Below are 17,488 nucleotides of genomic sequence, written 5' to 3' on the forward strand. Positions count from 1 at the left end.
TTGTAAGATTTTAGAATTCTTGAATTTATGTTTAAGGTCAGGATCACTCTCATTTATGGCTTCCTTATAAGTTTTGGAGGGGTTTGATTGTTCAAAAGTTACTGAATGCTTTTTGTTTGTATTTTCAACAAACCAAAATTGGAATCGAAAATAGGGTGGTGAAGCCCAATAGACCCATGGCTAGCAAAGGTATTTTACAGTATTCTATTGTCCAAACCCCATACCAAAACCTAATATCAACAAATATGTAGTACATCTTTATTAGTGTTTATATGAATACCAATGGCTCTATATGACTAGTGTAAAACAGAGATCGATTTGATAGAGGTTATATGCATGCTTTGTGATGTAGTGGTGACACGGACCGAAACGAGGCTTAGAAGGGTTTTATCAGACATTGGGAACCTACGGTGTCATGCTTCAAAACCCAATGGGGGTGATGAGACTAAGCTAGAGTAAGAAGGCTTTTTCATTCCTAGAACAAATGTATTTTTTTTTTTAATTTGCAAAACCCTTATGTAGTACTCATGTTCTATCAGCACATAGTGGAAACTTCAATTTTATAAATAAGTTTTGATTGTGAGCTTAGCATCTTTGGTCAAGCAATTTTCTCTAGCCATATGCTTATTCAGGCATTTTAAACCCTCTTTTGTCAGGGGTTGATGAAGAAAAATGTGTATGTGATGCTTTGGGTGTGTAATTATATGTCCATAGGAAATCTAGGAAGTAGAATCAACTTGTTGATAAGAAAATGCCAAGGTAGATTCAACTTCCCAATATGATGCTCTAGTCTTTTGCAGATATTTTGGGGTTTTTACCAATTAGAGTTAACAATTAGAATTGGGTGTGTAGGAGGTTTGGTGTCGATGTCAAGAATACAAGTGCTACAACAAAGTCATCATCCATGGTTGTATAAATTGTGTGTGATTAAACAACTGTCTGATTTATTTATCATATATCAATCCCCAGATGTTAGTATGCAGCATGAGGTGAATGATATGAGTTCACTACTACTGGGCTTTGTACGTTGGCCTCTATTTCAAATCGACAACTATGTGTAGATATATTAAGGTCAATAACAAGGCTCTTTGCTTACCTGTTTAGTTGGGATCGTTTACATGTATTTATTTTACTTTTGTTGGTTTTGTTTTACTTTCAAAACATTGAGGAAGTAGATAATGAAAATCAACTTGCTGTAGTTGAATATGTTCAAGACATTTACCATTTCTATTGGTATACAGAGGTATGCCCATTTTTTCATGGGAGATTTTCAAACTAGTTTTGTTCTATTCATAGGATAATCAAGGCTGATCCTTATATTCAGAATTGTCCACAAAATCTCAGCAAATATCCAATACTCATTATCAAACTGGGTTGTCTTCAATATACCCTTTAACAACTCAACTTTAAATTTTCATTGATATGCAATGAAGCAAAAGGGGATGAGATGGATGTGAAACCATAGTTGTCATTTGAAATGATCCAGGGATCTGAGAATCTCAAAGAGAAATTATTCTTTTAAGAATGATACAATCCTCTAAAATGAGGGTTTTAATACTTCAATTAACAATCTATAGAGGTTCGGCCCATTTCTGAGGATCATAGAAGATTTCAATCTTTAAGTATATCCTCCTATATGTTGAAGATTTCTATACTGCAATTATGAATACTGGTTAGGGCACAAACACAGTTAGCTTCAAGTGTTGATGGTAATCCCGGTCATTAGTTGCGGCTGTTAACTTCAATCCTCATTCTCCTCTCCCTCAGTTATTGTGATTATCCATAGAAGACACCCAATCACTTATTTAGAGCTTGGTATCTCCTCCTCAATGAATCTTGAAACAGTCCCAAACTACATGGAATAATTTTGACCTATCTGCAATCAAGCCTGGGCATATGCGTCCTAGAGAGGACTTATACATGCCTTCATAGTATTATACCCATTGAATAGTCTTAGAAACAAGCTACTGTAGAAGTTATATTCCTATAGCTTGTAACAAAGATAAACCTCACCAAATAGTTGAGAAAAACACCCAACATGTATTCCTCTAATAGTGGCTATATTCAACAGGAAATCTGCACCCAAAATTAAGTGATACGCTACCCAGACAGAACTCCTATCCTCCACGCATGGAGCCACATACTTGAGGCTCTTTCTCCCAAGAATGCCTTCAAGAGACAAGTTTCCTTTGGTCAAGGTCGAGGTAGAGGAAGATCATATGCTAGAGGAAGAGGGAGAAGCCCACATAGAGGTGGAAGAAGCAGCCCTTCAAGCTAAAGTGGAAGGGGCAACAATCAAAATCCAAGACAAGGACCAAGCCAAAATCAAGCACAACATCAGAGGTATGCTAAATCTCAAGTTCAATGTCATTACTATAAGAAGTATGGTCATTATGCAAATAAATGTTGAAAGAAACAATATGACATGAGTAACAAACCAAGTGTAAATTTCACAATGGAAAATCAAAACCATGATAGCATGTTTTTAGCTTGTAATGTAGCACAAAAAAAACAAAGTGATATATGGTGTCTAGATTCAAGTTGTAGCAACCACATGCTAGGGAACATAGAAATGTTTTCCAATCTAGATGAAAGTGTGAAATTTGAAGTGACATTAGGGACTGATAGCAAAGTCTCTGTCATGGGAAAAGGAAAAGTTAATATCCTAAAAAGGAATGGGAAAAAGAAGTACATCTCATATTTTTACTTTGTCCCTGTTCTGAAGCATAACCATATAAGCATTGGACAACTCATGCAAAAGGGCTACAATGTCTTCTTCAAAAATGATGTGTGCACAATTTTGGATACGCCTCTAAGCAACCACCTGATTGCAAAGGTGCAGATGACAAAAAATAGAATGTTTCCCTTAAAGATAAGATCAGATTTGAAAGAAGAAGGTGCACAAGCACAACTATCAATGAACCCACAAGAGGATGGAAGAAAAGAGTCAGTTGTCACACAAGTGAACTTTCAAGCAGAAGTCAAAGATGAAAATTGGTTATGGAATTTAAGATTTTGACATTCAACTTTGGAGGTTTAAATTTTCTGCATAGGAAAGGCATGGTGAAGGGTTTTCCACTCATAGAAAAACCAAACAGCCTATGTGAAGGATGTATCTTGGGCAAGCAACATAGAGAGAGCAGGAAAGTCAGTAAGGGAGAAGGCACCTTTGGAGACTATCCACTCAGATTTATGTGGACCAAAGTAGACACCATCAATTGGTGGCAGCCACTATATATTGACCTTCATAGATGACTACATAAGGAATACATGGGTCTATCTCCTAAAACAGAAAAGTGAAGTGTTTGAGTGCTTTCGCCAATACAAGGCCCTTGTTGAGAAGTAAAGTGAACACTACATCAAATTCCTCAGGGCTGATAGAGGTGGTGAATACATCTCAAATGAATTCATTCGATTTTGCAGGGAGCATGGAATACACAAACAATTTACAACAAGATATACACCTCAGCAAAATGGTGTGGAAAAAAGGAAGAATAGGACCATTATGGAAATGGCAAGGAGTATGTTGAAGGCAAAGCATTTGCCAAATGATTATTGGGCTAAAGTTGTCACTTGTGCAACATATATCTTGAATAGATGTCTAACTAAAATCATCAAGAATATAGTTCTTGAAGAGGCATGGAGCGGAAGAAAGCACAGTGTCACTCACATGACAGTCTTTGGTTGTGTGGCATATGCCTACGTCCTGGATGAGTTGAGGAAGAAGTTGGAGATCAAGGGGGACAAAATGTCTATTTGTTGGATACAATAATCAATCTAAAGCATACAAGCTCTACAATCCATTAACCAAGAAGGTCATAATCAACAGAGATGTGCAGTTCATAGAAGAGGAAGCATGCGTTGGAAGTTTAGAGAAGACAATCAATGTTAAAGCATGTATACCACATCATGACAAAGAAGAATTGACAACATCAAGTAATTCCTAACCAATGACTCCCACTACACCTGTTGAAGCACAAAAAAGTAGGCAGCAAGTAACACCATTGACAAATAATAGGACATCATCACGTAGTGAAGCAAACACTTCTCCAAGCACTCCGCAAAGCACAAAACCAAGTGACATGTCAAGCCCATCTTCAACAAGCATAAGAAGACCAAAATTCAGAAATCTAAATGAAATTTATGAGCAAGATGAGGTTGATAGCAGCCCTGGTCTAAATTCCTTATTTGCATTATTTTTTCATGTAGATGACCCAATCCATTTTTAAGATGTCGTCAAAGAAGAAAAATGGGTTGTGACAATGGAGGAAGAAATAGAAGCAATAGAAAAGAATGACACATGGGAGTTAGTGAACCTTCCGTAAGGAAAACAAGTCATTGGAGTGAAGTGGGTCCATAAGACCAAGAGGAGAGTTGACGATAAGATTGAAAGGCACAAAGCAAGGCTAGTTTTCAAAGGATACAAGCAGCAACGTGGAAGAGATTATGCAGAGATGTTTGCTCCAGTTGCGGGGATGGAGACACTGCGTATAGTTGTGGCGATTTTTGCACAACATAAATGGAAAGTGTATCAAATGGATGTAAAATCAGCGTTCTTGAATGGAGTACTGAAAGAGGAAGTGTATGTTGCACAACTATCTGGTTATGAGGTAGAAGGTTAGGAAGACAAAGTGTATCGGTTGAGGAAAGCTCTTTATGCGCTGAAGCAAACACCGTGTGCATGGTACAATAGGATATATGCCTACTTGTTGGACAATGGTTTCTACAAATGTGACGGTGAAACTACTCTCTACATCAAAGAGAGCGATGGTAAAATTCTTATGGTCGTCTTATATGTAGATGATTTGATTTTTATAGGCAGTGATGATTTCCTCATTGTTGATTTCAAACAAGTCATGAAGAATGAATTTGAAATGGCTGACTTGGGGTTGTTAAGGTATTCTTTTGGCATAGAAGTAAAGCAAGCAAAAAATGGCATTTTTATCTCTCAAGAAAAGTATGTAGCAGACATTTTTGATAGGTTTAAGATGCAGAATAGCAAGCCTGCACAAACTCCAACTGTCATGGGGTTGAAGTTGAGTAAAGAAGATTGCAGCAGCAATGTGAATCCAACATTATAGAAAAGTATGATAGACAGCTTGATGTATTTGACTTCCACTAGGCCAGATATAATGTATGCAGTGAATTTAGTGTCAAGGTTCATGGAGACACCCAAGGAGACGCATTGGCAACCAGCGAAAAGAATTCTAAGGTATGTTAATGGGACAAAATAGTATGGCATTTTTTACACTGCAACAGATGATTTCAAGCTGGTTGGTTACAGTGACAGTGATTGGGAAGGAAGTGTCGATGATAGAAAGAGCACGTCAGGATATGTTTTTCATTTGGGTTCTGGAGCCATTTCATGGGCTTCCAAGAAGTAGCCAATAGTTTCACACAAAATATGTCGCCACAACAGCAGCAACATATCAAAAAGTTTGGACGAGAAGGATGTTGAGGGATCTTCACCACAACCAAGAGGGAACAACTGTTTTATGTGACAACACGTCCACAATTGCATTGTCAAAGAATTTTGTCATTCACAAGAGGACCAAGCATATTGATGCTAAATATCATTTTATCAGGGAGTTGATTAACAATGATGAAATTGTGTTACAGCATTACAGGTCAGAGGAACAATTTGCTAATATTTTCACAAAGCCACTGGCACGTGAAAGTTTTGTTTATTTCAGAGATTGTTTAGGAATTGTCAATAGCAGTAGTTGTGATTAAGGGGGAGTGTTGGAAATAATAACCCTGACAAGTGCCTTAAACACACTGACAAACAACATGCTTTCCCAGTGAAACGCTATACGATTGTGTTTTTGTTTCCAGGCAGAAGGACTGAAGCGAGAACAGAGGTACAACATGGACCATTCCACAACACATCATAGAAATTAAGGCATTTAATGAAGTTTAGCAAATAAGTATTAGCAAACATTCACTCTGCAAGTGTTGTCCACACTCTACAACCCCTGCAAATTCATAAAACCAATTACTAAGTAAAATTGCCCATGCTGCGTATTAATTATTTTGCCATTTATTCATGTCAAGTTTTCATGTTGAGATAAATATGGATGTAAAAGTCATTTTGTATGTTGGGAGTTAGAGAGTAGTGTGTGAGGTTATCTGAGGTAGTGAGGACAAAATCGTGGAGGAAATATTGGTGCGCGAGTGAAAACCTGTTTTATGGAGTTTTACAGAACCCAGTGATGCATCAATCGAAATAACTATGTTGTGTTTTTTAAGTGGAGCTGAATGTATTGCCTTATGTTTTGACATATGAATAAAGTGTGGCTTGTTGCATTATGGTATTAATCTTTCACAAGTAAATTTACTGCAACCTCTTTTGTTTTATTTTGTTTTTCTTTATGTTTTAATTAAGTACTTGCTACAACCTATACCAGTTTTCTGAGTGAGACTCTTCTCCTCTATCCCGTAAAATTTTTCTAAAACGTTGAACTTATCGTGCCTTTCAAGTAAATATTAATGCCTTTTAAGTAAATATTAGTGGATGGTGCCATCTTTGGAAAATCTCGATAAGTTATTTTCAACACAAGATGGTGCCTTCTCGGGAAAATCCATGAGCTATATTTTCAATACAAGACAAACAAGATGCCATGTATGTTGAATCTACCTCATTCTTCTAAAACGCAGACACTGGAACAACGTACCATGTGCCTTTGTCCCATAAAAATTACGAACATTTGTCTATTTTTTCCCTCTCACTTCCTTTCTCATAGCTTCAAATTCAACGGGTCCATCCCTTATCATCGCCTCCTCTCACGCTTTAAGTTCATCGATTAGAATTGCTGCTCAAATCTCCCTAATCTCTGCTAAGTTTTTTACGTTCCAGCACTCAGGATTATTACTTCACCCAGTTAATTTGACAAAACAAAATGAATACAACGCTCCCTTGTTTTCGGTTTTTAATTTTAACCGTCATCGCGTCCGTATTAAGATGGTGTTTCGTAAATATAAAAGGGCTGGTTGGCCTTCTCCGGGCTTCTCCGGGACAGAAAGAATTTTAAAGAATGAATATGTAGCCCCAAGAGTTAGCTCAATCTGTCAAATCAAGTGTCTCGCCAATGGGAGGTCACAAGGTCGAATCCCGAAAGCTCTTGGGGTTAGGTCAGTAAATAGGCCAAGGGGTGTTGATGCCTTCGGGGCCGAGGGGTGTTGATGCCTTCGGGTGCGTCCACTCAGTGTTGAACAACCCTGGATGTAGCAGCTACCCATTGACCCGGGTATCCGTGAACCAGAAGTAACAAAAAAAAAGAATGAATATGCAGCAACAAAAACAAATTAGTTGACAGTTAATTTAAATTGAAAACCTTACACCGACCAACTCACTACAGGTCTACAGGTCATATAAATATTCGTTCGTCTTCCAATTTCTCAAAGTGCATTGCATTGCAGAGGCTTTGAGCCAGCGTAGTATAAGCTTTTATGCTTTCTACCTTCGGTTCAGAAATGAGGAAGATGACGCTCTATTTGGCTTATGAGGTAGCGTGCCTAATGTTTATATGCTATGTAATCGCTCTTGGTGCAAATCTCAATCAATATAAGTTAGAAGAAGAAGGTGAGTTCTTTAAAAGAAACACATGTATTACGCTCACTCAAGATGTACTCAACTTAAAAAATAAATATTATTAATATTATTTATTAATTTTAATTTTAATAAATCTAATGTTATAAACACTAATATCATAAATCTTAATATTAAATCTCAATATTATAAAATTTAATATTAAATTTAATATTTTAATCATCTACTAAAACTTAATATTTTAACCCTATATTAAAACCCAAATATTTAACACTACTATTGTTAATATTATAACAATAATTTATAATAATATGCTAATACTATTCTTATTATAAATACTAGGATAAACACAAGGGAATATTGATATTAGAAATCAAAGGGATTAATAAAGCAAAGGGAGAATTAATATTCTAAATCCAAAAGATTAATATTATAAGCCAAAATGATTAATAAACCCAAGCAATTAATATTAAAAACTCAAAGGAGTAATATTATAAACCAAAGGGATTAATAAACCTAAAGAATTAATACTATAAACTCAAGAGCTTAATACTACAAACGTATGATATTAATATTAAAAACCCTATAAATCCAAGGGATTAATAATATAAATGCAAGGAATTTATATTAAAAACACAAGGGATTAATATTATAAACCCAAGGGATATCATTAAAGTAAAAACATTGTGATGTCTACAAAGGCTAGAGTTTTAACCTACAAAATCTGAATCATATGCACAAGTGTCTCTTTCCAAACCCTGTGACGTCATCCTCTTCTGAATCTCTGATAGGGGCATGAGTGCATCAAGCGGGAGGGGAGATATCATGTCAGGGCCTCTAGTTGACGAGCAATTGCATTCAATTAAAGGAAACTCGGGGGTTGACTTTCATATGTGCGATCGGAGCATGCGACGGGTGGGCACATCAGACAACCTAAGTTGGGCATTTAGGTGGGCGCACACCTGGGCGAGGCACCCGTGGGCGAGAGATGGAGTGTGTGGAACCGAAGTATGGAGATCGAGCAAGCGAATGGCTAGGCTGACCCGAGTGAAAATGATACACATGTGGCAAGGAGATGATATATAGTTATATAAGTTGGGACAACATACATATATGGGTAGGCCGACGTGTACATGGACGATGGGCCAACCATGAAAGTTCGTGACCCTTGGTGTTGCCACATGGTAGCACACATATATATTAGAGAAGAATAGTGGTCATTCATTCATCATTGAACTTGACCGAAAACAAGAAAGAGTAAACAAACAAATCGCAGAGTGAGAAGGGCCGATGCTATAGGCAGAGTGCATGTGCAGAACTGAATTCAGCAAGGCAAGAGTTGGGGTTTCTGGCAAACCAAACAACAGTGTGGAACTGCTATATAGGGGTGGGGTCAAGTTAAATAGTTTGAACGCATGGTGAACTCGTCAAGAGTTGGATGCCAAAAAGTTGGGTGACTTGAGCGACTACAACGAGCTGCAGGTAGAGCAACACCACGCTGCATGCCGAAAGGTAGGTGCAGGTAGTGATACGAGCTGCGACAACACCGAGTGAATGGTGGTTCGGGTATACTTGTGAGAGAGTGAATGGGGAAATTCAGGGCTGCATGAGGAGGCATAATAGTGTGTCGAAGTGTTGGGTAGTGCAGGCAGACTATGGCAAGGAGTGCCGAGAGAACTTATGAACGAAAATGATGAACGATAGGCATGGTAGTGGTGTAGGTAGTTCAACAGATCGGGTGAGCATGCAGAGGGGACGACTTCAGCATTTTGAAGGCAAATAAAGGTTTGTAGGCCAAGGCTTGTTGGAAACACCGAATTGTATAATTTTATGTACAATTGAATTACATAACTTATATATATATATATATATATATATATATATATATATATATATATATATATATATATATATATATATATATATATATATATATATATATATATATATCAAGTAGACTCTAACTTCTAGGAGTTTCCCCTCCCACTTATGATGATGTGTTCATGATTTCCGCTGTGCATTTATATTGATGAATGGTTAATTGAAGAGTTTATTTTCACTGCGATAATAACACTTGAAGTAAATAATTGGTTAAGTGTTTGGTTAGGTGTAGCCGTTACACTTAATTATTGGTGAAAAGAAAAAGTGTGGTGCTGCCGTAACCTCTTATGCATGGTTAAAAGACTGCAACCAGGAAAAGGGCATGACAGTTGGTATCAGATCTTAATTCAAGGTGAGTCTATCTTGATTGAAGATTTGAAGTACAGATGCATCTTCCACTTCGTGACAGTTAGTATCGAAGCCCCACTTTTGCAGGATTGAAGTTGAAGAAGCTTAATAGGGGCAAGTTGCAGGGTTGAAGTTGAACAAGTTAGCGTATGGTATTGAGAAGATCACAATCAAAACTGATGGCAGACAATGTAGACGAACCTCAGGTAACAGGTGAATCTAGCAAGGATGCCAGAACAATTTTTATGGACATGTTATTGGATCGAATGGAGGAATTTGTGATGCAGGAGCATCCGAACTTAGCTAGCAATGTGATTGTCTATTCACATGTTGTGGCTAACATGAGATGAATTCCATTGACCTGAGTGGTTAAAATCAGTTTTAGTAGAGATCGTTGGATCTTTCAAATATACAAGTGAAGTTTGATCATTGATTGGGAGGTTCTTACAATAAACGAGAAGTGAACACATGATTGAGAAGGAATTTTTGAATCTTAAGGTTGCATTTGCTTCTATCTTGGAAATGGTCATTTCCCTTTCTTGAATGATCGTAAATAATTTGATTTTGTGAAAAGTGATTATCCTTAACCCATGCTCAAGTATTTATGTCTATTGAAGACTAAATTAGGTTAGAATACATTCATCAAAGAGTTTGGATTTTTGCAAGTGGAAGTTTTTGGATGTACATGGAAAGACACAAGAAGGGAGATAGAACAAAGATCAAGTTTATGACATAAAAGATATTTCCTCTTGTTAACTTTGTACAACTTTTATTATTCACTATATGAAATAGGACAACATTATTATGTTTTTGCAATCCAGGTGTTGTACTTGGTGACTTGAAAATATATGTGGAGAAGGTTTCGACACAAATTAATTATCTATATATGTCCTTGTCTAATATCTAGCATGTGTTATTGTTGGAGGCTCAATGTGCTACATATATTTCCCCTTTAGAATTGGAGAATCATTTTGATAAGGTGTCTCATTTGACATTAGTGATATTGAATATGTATGGAATATGCATTTGGACATAATATTATGTAAAGGATATATGACCTTTACCCCTTTTTTATTGAAATTCATTTGGTTATTTTTTATTTAGGCTAAAAGGGAGAGTTCTATGTTTTTTCCATCTAGGCGGTTTAATATCCAAGCATGGAGGCAGTGGCTAAATATGGAGGACCATGCTTTAGAAGAAAATTTCACACCTATTCTTCAAGATGAAACTGAGAATAATTCATTTGTTAAGATTCTCTTAACTAAAATAGAACAAGAGGAAGAACGATTTTCAAATATATCATATTGGTCCATCTTTTTTACATCTTCTTCAGATAAAATAGATACACCTTTTGAAATGAAAATATCTATATTTAATTGCTATTCTCAGGAATCAACCATGTAAATATTGCAAGGTGAACTTGAAATTGCTTCAACAAAAGTGCTTTCTAATAGTGATAGATAATTTCCATCATGAATTGAAGATTAGTTTGATTTCATTTTTCATCAATAATTTCAATTATTTTCCATCCATATAGGCAGATAATATGGAGTTTCATTTGGAAAGCCTAAAGGAGTATCTCAAAGTATGCAAGGAAAAGAGAAAATATGTATGAAAGGAACATATAAAAGATGAAAAAGAAAATCTTCTTGAGGTTGTTCAACAGGGTATCAAGAATTGGGTAGTTAGGACTTGTGACAAATAAAATTATTAGTTGGGGTATTTCTAGAACCAATCTCCCTGGAAAGTGAGGAAATTCCTCTATCAACCCACATAACATATCCACATTAAAAAATACTTTTAATATTGCTTCATCCATGTTTGAAATTTAAGCCCAATTTTTAGCATTGCTTGTTCATTTTTTGGCAATATATCCTATTTAACCCATATTCAAACATAACAATTGTTCAATAGAACTAAGGAGTTTAATCTAATTTAGTTTAATACAAAATTAAAATTGAGACAAAATCTATCTATGTCAAGCGAATCTACTTAACCACACTGATCCTGTAGAATCATTTCTCTAGTGGATTGTGTTATCACTTTGTAATTTACCTTACTATGAAAGGAAATTCTGAGGTAACATTGTACCTGTCTTGGAGATCGGAAGCTGGCCCTTCCAATCTAGAGAGGGGTCTCTCTATGACTCAACTATTTAGCATCACTTCAATAGCTGGTAATGTAATCAACGCAGTGACCACATCTTTGGTAGGGTAAGGGTTTTACAGAGTGGTTGGACAAAGAGAAAATCCATTAGGTGTGGAGTCCTAATAATATGATATAAATCAAATGAATTTTAATAAATTGGTTATGAACAAATAAATTTCAAAGGTGGGTTAGAAGACAATCTGTTGACATTGATCAGTTGTAGTATGGTGGATGAATCATGAAGTACAATCCACTATGATAGGTCAATAAACACGAATGAATTATACTTTAACTTTATAAAGATAAAGTGATTATATTTGTATGTAATGAGATAGAGAATCAAATATGAATTCTATTTTTATCTACTTTGATTCAAATATGAAGAATAAATAGTCCATGAATTACAGAGAGGTAAATACTTAGAAATAGACTATAGGACACCAACATTTGAATCTTTGAGAAATTTCTCCAAGTTCTTCTGCCTTGGAAACTCTTATCTATATATTAAAAATATCTCATGTACATACAAAGTGTTATTTCTCTAAAAGTATGTACCCTCTTCAAATTACAAAGAATTTCTTAAATACAAATTACATGCTCAAGTTGTTAGTAACTTCTAGGAAAACAAAACTAACTTCTAGGAATTAAAACTAAATAATATTCTAAAAAATAAATTAAATTTGAATCATATTGCAAAATGTCTTGAGTTGGGATGGTTGCTGGTCAAATCTCATTTGAAATAGGAATCATCAAAGCTGCCATTTTTCATAGAATGCCACCTACCTTCCCTACAAAGTATAACATATATATGTTTTACAATGAAATTATTTCCTATCATTATAGAAACAAAAATATAATAATAAGATTAAAAACAAACCAGTATTGGATTGAATGTAAGCGGATTGATATTGTTAGGTCAAAATCCCTTCTATTTTTGCATAAGGGTTGATTGCCATATCTTCTAGAAACAATCATTTTTTCAGCTCCTTTTTTTCTTAGTAATCTTCAAGTATATGCCTTGAAATGTGAAACTACCTCATCTTTTCTAAAAAATATTAGACTTGAAATTTTAATGCTACTTGTTTACTTTACTACCCAAACACTGCCTTGAAGGTGTTTATGAATCATTGAAATTTTAGAGATGAACCTTTAAATGCTATGTGAACACGTGGAAAAAATTATCAATTCATTGTCACATGTGTTCAAAGTGATTCTATTGTCTAGTCCTCTTCCTAGTTATGCTTTATTAGGTTTATCTTCTACTCACAAGTTCCTTAAAATTTAAAAACGGATTTTATTTTCCAACAATAAAAAGGGAAGAGAATAATTTGATTTCCAATTAAATTTTATCTATATGTCTCCTAGAAAATGATAAATTGGGATGTTTCACCTCACAATATTTTTGGTTTACCATTCAAGGGTAAAAGGGTTTTAAAATGATCACCAAATTTACTATATCTTTATAATACATCTTTGTTATCTTAGTGATGAACATGATCCATCAAATTCATCTCTACAACTACTCATAAACAAATGAATCAACAAACACATGTCAAGAGTGAGTTTGACAGTTTAATATCCTAATATTGGCCTCTCTCTATTCACCATAGTCATTCTTAATCAACACAAGAGAATCCATCATTATTTGTGCATTACTCTTTGAGTAAATCTTGCAAATCCATGTCCATTCACTCACCTTCTTTGCACTAAGAATAGAAATCAATTTCACATGGTGATCAACATGGAAATTTTGGACTCATTTTTTGTAATTAGGTTGGTCATAGTTTTTTGCAAACACATAAACTAAGCTGCATGTTAATAATTTACTTTAGCACCTTCGTTGAAAGACCATAATGATTTCCTTAATACAAGATGTAGAGTAGAAAATATGCTCATAGGTTCTCTTAAGGATGTAGATTATTTCTCCAATGACATCTCTTAACTTCATTTGGTACTACGTAGGCTCCATTGCTAACTTGTAGGATCGACCATTTGAAGCTTGGTATTATCGTTGACATTTGTCACTTAATTTTTCTTAGCACCACTGAATTGTGGGTTCACTTCTGTTACAACACTATCCTTCGACATTTTTCATCGACTTGTCCCACATTGGCCAAATATAACCATATACCTTTTTTATAAGTTGGGAGCACCGTATGTCTATAGACATGATGAGCACTCCTCTTGTGATCTCCTCTTTCTCAATCCCTTATGTGACGACTGCTTGGTTTCTTTACTTATGGATAAACTTGGGTATGAGGTCTATATTAAACCCAATATTTTTTAATAAAACCATTACTACCCTTCACAAGGACCTGAGAACCAAATAGGCGCATTAATTTTATTTTATTTTTTAAACCCCAAACTATCCTTTTATTTTTCCTAAAAAAAAAGGCCATTTAGTCTCGAGAGTATATTGATCCTTGCTGGAAAGATTTGAAATCTTTCTTGATTGGTTAAAATACACTTAATTTTGGCAACAATTTTTATTTATATCTTAATGATATGTGCTACCAAATTAAACAAAAATACTATCTAGACCGATAGAATCGTGTTGTTTAGGACCTCGAATTGAAATTCCAAACTAAGGATAACTAATTACAAATAAATCTTGCATCTAATAACATCTGGATCCAATGGGGATGTTCTCCTCCTTGTGAGGTAGAAAAGAAGCCATGTACCAAGTGCTTATCGATTGGGATGTTCCCAATTCCAAAACGTGTAATCTATTCCAATCCTCAAATTGAAATCATCCCTAACTAAAAATTGAAACTACAAATTCCTACAAACTGAAATATGAAGGTAAAAACAACCAATACTACAACCTAAAATCACTCAGGTTGAAAAGGATACTCAAAAATATGATCTTATTAAAAAACACTCCTACCTACTAAATTAAGTCATGAGTTGTTCAATCAAGTGAAGTCAAAAACCCAATGCAATCATGCAAGCATCTTGTTCACTGGTTGAAATTCTTGCATGTCCTTGTTCATGGGAAAAATGAAAGGCCTACTTAATGGAAAATCAAATAAAAGCTTGAAAACAAATTTAATGTTGACAAAATCAAAAAACTTTGCCCTGCATACTACCTCCAGACATGCCTCAAAAGGATCCTCAAAATAATGCAAACTAATCTCAAAAAAATGTAAAATACTTCCACTTTGATGTATAACCCCTTCAACTACATATTTGCTCACATGCATCTCACCCTGATGGTTTTCATAAAGAGGCTAATTTTTTTTCATAAAATTGATGCAATGGAATACTTTATGATAAAGAAAATATATCTAGTTTCTTTTCAAAATCAGCATCCTTACAATAATCAATTTCAAAATCCTCATAAATCAATGGCTACAAATATGAACTGACAAAAAATTCCCAATACAAAGCCACAGGATCATGAAAAACATGAAAATATTCCTGTTGATATATACTGTTGTCATTTTGTTCCAAAAATCCCATAAGAATTTGCATCAACCAAACTTCCTTTGCTTCATCTATGATTTCACATTTCTCTTTCAAAAACTTGAATGAAGAAAAGCACAACGGCAAAGAATCATCTTCAGCTAGCTAATCACTCTCTTTAGGTTCAATGTTGTAACTGTGATATATAGGTTGAGTGTTTCGATTAGACTGCTGAAAATGAACATTCCCTGATCAAGGAAATATAGTTGGTTGTTCATGAAATTCATCATTATACATAGGTAAATAAAAAACCTCTTGAAAATCATTAGCAATAAAATTTGATATAATGACTCGCTCTTCAACAAGCTTATATTTACTCTTAGCAAAAACATTATCATTGATATTTTCAACAAAATGCATGATATTATCAATCTTTTGCTCATAATGGAATGGATCAGGATTCACATCAAGTATTTCTTGAACACATTCATTCTCTTGTTCATCTGCACTTGAATCTTCAGCGAAAAACTGCTCTGAGATATTCTAACGTGCTTGAATATGTCATATATTTTTTGAGGATCAATAAACATTTGATGCAAGGTCACAAACCTCTTTTCCTTGAGAAGGATAAATAAATCTGAATGAAAGGTTGTTTCATAATGCAACATGGCTACATCTTGAGAAGGTTGAATGTCTCTAGGAATCTTGAGATAAAAGCTTAAAATATTCCCATTGAGCATAGAGGAAGTCTCATCCCTCTATTTTTTTATGACGTGAAACTTTGAAAGATCTTGATCCCTGGATTTCCTCTCGCCCCAAAATTTCAGAAAGAGATCACTTAATTCCTCTCATGAACAGACTAATTTAGTTTCTAAATGTTTGAACATTCATTATCATCCCCTTGCAATGATTGAGAAATTGATCTCATGTAAACATCATCATGCTCGACTTCAAAAAGTTGTATAAAATGATCAAAGGCTTGAATATGTTTTCCAGCTGTAAGATTCTCTCCATCAAACATAGGTAGGTATTTGTAATGTTTGATAGATAAATCATGGAAGGCATTTGGCAATATTAAGGTTTATATCTCTCTTGAATCTGGAAGGGAATAAGATTATGTACATGAGGTGTAATATCATCGTTGAGCACATGAGGCTCATAAGACTGGTCATGGATATCATATGGCTCATATGAAGAATCTTGGTCAAGATCAGTAACGAAATAAGAGAATATTTTTATAGTTTTTAGAGAAGGATATACAAGTGCAAGTCTACAATCATTATTTAAAAGGAGAAAGAAAGGGAAGATTATTTTGATATGTTTACGAAAGGACAATAAGTAATTGGAAAAAAAAAATTATGTCTTAGAGAAAACTCAAGCTTTGATATCAGGTTTTCTCGTAGTATCTTTCATGTCTCTATCAACAAGGTTCATCCTCCAGTGGAGTCTTTGAATTTGATTTGAATCTTGGTTTAAGTTGCAAGGTGAACGATGTAGAGCCTAATTATGTATGATCCTTGTTCACCATCAATGATGAAATCTGAAACATTGTCATCCTTTCATTTAATTTACTTGAATCCTTCGCCTCCCAAGCAATGGCGCCAAAATGTTATCACTTTGTAATTTTCCTGGTTGTGAAAAGGAAATTATGAGGTAACATTAAACCATCCTTGGAGATCAGAAGTTGGCCATTCCAATCTAGAGAGGGATCTCTCTATGACTAAGCTATTTAATGTCACTTCAACTGCTAGTCATGCAATCAACATAGTGGCCAGATATTTTGTAGGGTAAGGGTTTTATAGAGTGTTGGACAAAGAGAAAATACTTTGGGAATGGAGTTAGAATAATAGGATATCAATCAAAGGAATTCCAAGAACTATTTTATCAACAAATAACTCTCAAAAGTAGGTTAGACAACATTCTATTAGACATTAATTACTTGTAGTATGGTGGATGAATTGAGAAGTACAATCCATTACAACAGAGCATTAAATAAGAATGAATTTTTCTTTGACTTTAGAAAGATAGGGTGATTATATTTGTGTGTAACAAAATAGAGCATAAAAAATTAATTCTATTTTCATATACATTCATTCAAATATGAATAATAAATCATTCATGAATTATAGAGAGGGAAATATATTCACTTAGAAACAG

Source organism: Pinus tabuliformis, chromosome X, assembly GCF_031772625.1.
Source record: "Pinus tabuliformis cultivar Carrire ecotype Pingquan chromosome X, CPIR1, whole genome shotgun sequence".
NCBI classification, from domain to species: Eukaryota; Viridiplantae; Streptophyta; class Pinopsida; order Pinales; family Pinaceae; genus Pinus; species Pinus tabuliformis.